Consider the following 7,027-nt stretch of genomic DNA (forward strand, 5'->3'; position numbering starts at 1 on the left):
ATAAAGCCATAATTGCATTGTCAAAACACATAAATATAGGCCACATCGCTCACACAGTCATTTTGCTAAATGATACGTGATAATGCTTTGCCGAGTGTATTTATATGTTTTGCCGATGCCATCATGGCTTTATCACGTTAGTACAGATCTGAAAATGGTCATTACTGACTGAAACCGGTCATTGTCGAAGGACTTTATATTGTGATCAAAGACTAGAATAAAAAACATGTGTTCTCTAGTACACAACAAATTATCAGCAACCAATATTCCATAATAGATTTAAATAAGAACATAACTTTGTGATGACTTGCGTTATCATTGTATGGATAACTGGATCAACAATACAGATTGACTTGCCGAGGATGCGATTCATTAAGTTAATAATTATCACACAAAAAAGGAAATCTGAAACTCAGCATGGTATTCATTACTCTAAAGGAACCAATAATTTTTATTTTTTTTTAATTAATTTATTTATTTATTTATTATTATTTTTTTTTGAGGCAATTACACACACCTACTGCATGTGCTAGGATTTTACTATGGGCATTTCTGGGGCCATGTGTTGATGGAGAGTGAGAATGAAGCTGCATGAAAATGCCGAGTTTTTATTTTTTTATGGCTTGGTGAGACATGAGTCAATTCTATTCATGTTGTCAAGCAGTGTAGGCCAGATGACATAAATAAACAGTAGAAACAACTTTCCACTAAGGGGACAGACTTATTATTTGTCATGCATGCACCTCACTGGATTTTCTGATTTTTTAAATCAATGAAGACGAGAGATTATTGTGAAGAAATAAACCGTGTTACATTTGCAACATGGTTCATATAATCACTAATTCAAAACTTGGGAAAACTGTCAACAGTTGTCCTAGAATCTAGTCAATGCTACTTACCATTCAGTTGTTGACGAGGCACCTATCACAGCAAAGAGGAAGGAGGACATGATTGGCTTCAGTGTCATAACATCGATCTAAGTGACAGCCTTAGAAAGGTGGATCTTGTGGTATGAATCTCTCTCCATAAAACACAGTTCTCCATATAGGAAATCTAAAAGCTGGCAAACTATAAGCTACCACCTTACCACTGCCATTTCAATCCAGAGTTAATATGACTCCCAATTAAAAGGTTACATAGCCTGGCATAATAATAATAATAATAATAATAATAATAATAATAATAATAATATACCCTATCTGCAACACTCACAAAATAAGCTGTTAGGAACATAAGTGTCTGAAGATTGCAAGATGGTTGACAAACATACATAGAGCTTTGGTTGTAAATATTATTTCATTAAATAACAGTGACAATTACAGTGATACTTCAAGCATATGCCATGACAACAAGAGTGGTGTCGGAAGAGTTTTTGAATTATCACAACAGAAATGAAGTGTGGGCAGCTTCAGCTGCTGTTTGAAGTGCGCAACTTGCAGTGGAAAGTAACTATGTAACAAAATTATAGTTGAAAAAAGAGACAGCATTGGTCGTATATTTTTTACTATTGCAAAATCGATTTTCTGTCACTGAGTGACCATCTTCAGTGCTATAAGCAATAGCGTGTCGTCTATGTTGACTTGTGATCGCCAGCTTGATTTTTAACTTCTTGTATTTAAAATACGCTGCACAAGCCCAGCTAGGCAAAATTTTATTGATTGGCGACTCCATGTTGTCTTGTGCACAACGACCAGATAACAGGTATACTTGAAAAAAGAGACAGCATTGGTCGTATATTTTTTACTATTGCAAAATCGATTTTCTGTCACTGAGTGACCATCTTCAGTGCTATAAGCAATAGCGTGTCGTCTATGTTGACTTGTGATCGCCAGCTTGATTTTTAACTTCTTGTATTTAAAATACGCTGCACAAGCCCAGCTAAGCAAAATTTTATTGATTGGCGACTCCATGTTGTCTTGTGCACAACGACCAGATAACAGGTATACTTGAAAAAAGAGACAGCATTGGTCGTATATTTTTTACTATTGCAAAATCGATTTTCTGTCACTGAGCGACCATCTTCAGTGCTATAAGCAATAGAGTGCCGTCTATGTTGACTTGTGATCGCCAGCTTGATTTTTAACTTCTTGTATTTAAAATACGCTGCACAAGCCCAGCTAGGCAAAATTTTATTGATTGGCGACTCCATGTTGTCTTGTGCACAACGACCAGATAACAGGTATACTTGAAAAAAGAGACAGCTGGGCTTGTGCAGCGTATTTTAAATACAAGAAGTTAAATATCGAGGTGGCGATCGCAAGTCAACATAGACGACACGCTATTGCTTATAGCACTGAAGATGGTCACTCAGTGACAGAAAATCGATTTTGCAATAGTAAAAAATATACGACCAATGCTGTCTCTTTTTTCAAGTATACCTGTTATCTGGTCGTTGTGCACAAGACAACATGGAGTCGCCAATCAATAAAATTTTGCCTAGCTGGGCTTGTGCAGCGTATTTTAAATACAAGAAGTTAAAAATCAAGCTGGCGATCACAAGTCAACATAGACGACACACTATTGCTTATAGCACTGAAGATGGTCACTCAGTGACAGAAAATCGATTTTGCAATAGTAAAAAATATACGACCAATGCTGTCTCTTTTTTCAAGTATACCTGTTATCTGGTCGTTGTGCACAAGACAACATGGAGTCGCCAATCAATAAAATTATAGTTGTGTGAGTGTTTACATTTTAATAAGGCAGTCGTATCAGTAAATATCTCCAAATGAAGTTAATCTCAATACGAGAGAAGGAAAGTTGCTACTTACCATATAGCGGAGATGCTGAGCCACGATAGGCACAATAAAAAGATTCACACAATCATAGCATTCGGCCATTAAGGCCTTTGTCAGCAACACACACACACCACAGCTTGCACACACATCTGCAGTCTCAGAGAGCTGAAACTACACCCAGTTTCAGCTCTCTGAGACTGCAGATGTGTGTGCAAGTTGTGTGCGTGCGTGCGTGTGTGTGTGTGTGTGTGTGTGTGTGTGTGTGTGTGTGTGTGTGTGTGTGTGTGTGTGTGCTGACAAAGGCATTAACGGCCGAAAGCTATGATTGTGTGAATCTTTTTATTGTGCCTATCGCGGCTCAGCATATCCACTATACAGTGAGTAGCAACTTTCCTTCTCTCGTATTGTTTCGTTCCATCCTTGATTTTCCATTGTTTGGAGTTAATCTCAGGAATTCAGTCCATATAACATAAAATGAATATTACTGTTTACAATATAGCTCCTGCAATACTGAAGTAATGTTTTTTGTGTCACTTTTCTTCTTTCTCCCAATATTGGTTGGCCTATTTAATATAAATTTTCACACCACAAGAAACATGCATAAATCTTTTATTAGATATTAGTAGATGGATCACTAAAATAAATAACAGGTTAATTTTTCTTAACAAAACTACATGGGTGACCACTTAGTGCCAGGTGCGCAAGCAGCCCAATGCGAGCCATATTTAACAATAACTATCTCATGTTAGAAAAGTCTGGCAGAGTTCCGGTTTTAAGTAGATGAAAATCTGTTGTATTTTTAAGATTTCATTCACTTACGTGTTCATCTAACTTTAGTAACAAAAAAAGGTTTCTTGTGTGCTGAAAATTTGGTAATATTTCCAGAAAATGCATTTCCATGAATTGTCTGCATATTGTCTTAATAATTTTGTTAGTGCACATAAAACAAATGAAAACACAGTGCAGGTCTTACATAACAACTGCTGCTAGTTAATGTGAGTAGTTTGCAAGTTTGAGTGAGCTGAATGAAACGTAAGATTATGCACAGGTTCTGTGGCAGGACATTGTAACTCTGCTTTGCACCTTAACGTGTTCCTCCCGAACTGTCAATCCTAAAGTAATTTTGAACATACTATAGCAACCATACTCTTTCCCTACTACATCCCTACGTGTCCTCCCCCTCCCCCCCCCCCCCCCAACCTACCCTGCTCTTCTTTATCCTCCCTGCTCTATGCCTTCTCCCTATCCCCAATAGCTGATGCTCATGTCAATTGCAGTAGAGCCCCAGAACCTTCTTTTTTCTGTGCCTGCCAGAGACTCAATGCCTCCTTTATGTGGTGAGTAGCAATATATCCTTTCCATATTACTGTTATACTATTCCGGACAGCCACATGGTCTGAGATGCCTTGCCACAGTTTGCGCAGCTCCCCTCCGTCGAAGGTTCAAGTCATCCCTCGAGCTTTTTTCTCGAATTCCCTCAAGCTGAAGTACTTTAAGACTGTATTTTACAGGTTGTGCTACTACTTAATAATTTAACTTTACTGGAAATCAAGAATGGCTTTTAGCGTGGTTCTCCTTCATATTTGCCAACAAAATGTCCACATACGTCCATTGTTTCATCGACGGGTATCCATGTGTAGTGGTTACTATTGCAGTGGGGCGCTCTTCTGGGACTTTATATATGCTTACTGCATTCTCAACATAGAACAGTCTTTCCATCAGCAGTAGAAGTGTCATGCACTGTAATCCAAAATCTTAATTTAGATGGTAATTTTGATGCAACATGAAACAACATGAACAGTCGTGCTCTGAAGAGGAACTATTTGGCAAAATTTGCTTGTTGCATGGTCCCCCTAGTTCTGAAAACATCAGGCCACTTGCCTTGTTTGTCCCTCCCTCAACCTCAACAGCACGCAAAAGTCCTTTACTACACACAATAAAGACTACTACAATGCTACATGGAGTTTTGTTATTGTACCTGCTTTATTTTTGACAAATTCTAATCTTTGAAAATCAAGCAGAAACCTGTCCATAAACAAACTCAAAGTGCAACTAATCATTTTTTTCTGCACTAGAATGTGATTTTTCCTGTCTTCAGCTTTTATGATAGGTTGAACTCAGATATTTTTCTAATGGTATGGTCTATTGAGAACATGACAAAATAGATAGGAGGATTAAAAAGCAATAATATGCAATTTCATGTAGCATATAGATTAAATATTTAATTATGGTGAAATAAATATATGTTTGGCAACTTTGGGCACTTGCTGTGGCTCGAGTTATTGTGGAATTGGCAGAATGCAAGTTTTCCCCTTCTGCTTCCACCATAGTTGTCAATCCTACAGTAATTTTGAACAAATTATAAAGTTGTGATGCTTTGGTGAGGGGGAGTACAGAATGGGAAAGGAATATGCATTGATGGGACAGAAGGTGTCTGTAGTACGGGAATAGGAGCAGAAAAGGGGATACGTGGGCGGACAAGGACAAACGAAGGTTAAGTCCAGAAGGGGTATGGGAATAAAAGGATATGTTGTCGGAAGAGTTCCCAATTGTACAATTCATAAAAGTGGGCATTGGTAGGAGCAATCCAGATGGCACAGGCTGTGAAGCAGTTGTTAAAAGTGAAGCACATCCTTTTGAGTGGCATGTTCAGCAATGGGGTGGTCCAGCTGTCTCTTGGCCACAGTTCAGATGTAGCCATTCATGCAGACAGACAGCATGTTACTTGTCATACCCGTACAGAAAGTGGCAAAGTGGCTTCAGCTTAATTTGTGGATCACTTGGCTGCTTTCACAGGTAGGAAATGCCCGTAACAAGTAGAATAGGTGGTAGTGGGAAAATGTATGGGGCAGGTCTTGCATCTAGATTTATTGCAGGGACATAAACACTAAGCCAAGGGGCTGGGAGCAGGGACGGAGGAAGATATTGTGTAGGCCGGGTGGACAGCAGAATACCACTGTGGGTGTGGCGGGGAGGATATTTTTTATTTCAGGACCTGCTGAGAGATTAATTGAAACACTGAATGTAGAGAGGTAGTTGTGATATTGATGGATAATGTGATTAAATTGCCCCATTCCTATGAGTCATGAGAGAAGTCACCATTGGGGCCGGATGGAGCATATGTAGGAAAGGAATGGGGGTGGTAGGTGATGAGAGATGGCTTGGGAGCTCTGTTGCTAGACAAGGTTGAGAGCATAACTTTGAACTGTGAATGTCTCAGAAAGACCCTTGAAATGTTTGGGGATGGACCACTTGTCACTGCAGATGCAAGCACCACGGGTGTTCTGCTGTATGGAAGGGAGTTCTTAGTGTGGACTGGGTGGCAGCTGTCAAAGTGGAGATATTGTTGGTGGTTCATAGGTTTGATGTGGATGGAAGTACTAATGCAGCCATCCTGGAGTTGGAGGTGGCATGTTAGCCTTCACCTGGTCTTCTTCTGTTGAGTTTCTAAGGAACGTTTTTATTAATTTCAATTTAGAAAATCATCTTTTTGCCATAGCAAGAATAACTTGCAGAATCAAGTACAGCTGATGAGGGCTTTCCATACATCATGGAGACCATTTGTAAAAGTATTTTCAACAAATAAAATTTCTGAAATCTTTGACAACAATTTCTTAATTTTTAGATGCAAACCTTTTTATGCTAACAAGTTCATGTGAAATATTTATGCTGAAGTCTTTCATAGTTTCTAACTGCCTTTTCTGCTCTTTTCCAAATTAAAAAGATGAACATAACATAAGACAAAAAATAATCGTTACATTTTGTAGATTGGTGCAGCATTTGGCACCTTTGCTTTAATTATTGACAGCAAATACGAGTATTTGCCACTCATTGATGTAACACCCTCGTGTCCTTGATCTCTGCAGATATCCAGCTGTATCTCCTCAAAATCAATTATTACTTCTTTTTCAAAACTCAGCAACATGGCCCCTTTACCTCAAGGAACCCTAAAAACAATTTCTTTATTTCAAACTCTTTTTCTGTCTGCTTTGCTTAAAACGAAGTCAAGTACGTTGCAACACCAAGTTGGTCCTTCCTTGATACGTCAGGGGTTGTGTCTGCAATAAGTGAAAAGAATGGCTGCTATTTAATTTCACTGATGATCCACTCTAAAATAGAATGTTTTAACAGTTGTATCACCTCATTTTGAATTTGTGGGTTCAAATAATTTGTATTATTTTTTCATTTGGAATATATGTCCTCAGAAGAAGATCATATCTGTAGAGCTGGTCTATTGTTTTTAAGAAATTTCCACCCTATTCCTCTATTTCTGATCAATAATGACTGTG

This window comes from Schistocerca nitens, chromosome 2, assembly GCF_023898315.1.
Source record: "Schistocerca nitens isolate TAMUIC-IGC-003100 chromosome 2, iqSchNite1.1, whole genome shotgun sequence".
In the NCBI taxonomy this organism is placed as follows: Eukaryota; Metazoa; Arthropoda; class Insecta; order Orthoptera; family Acrididae; genus Schistocerca; species Schistocerca nitens.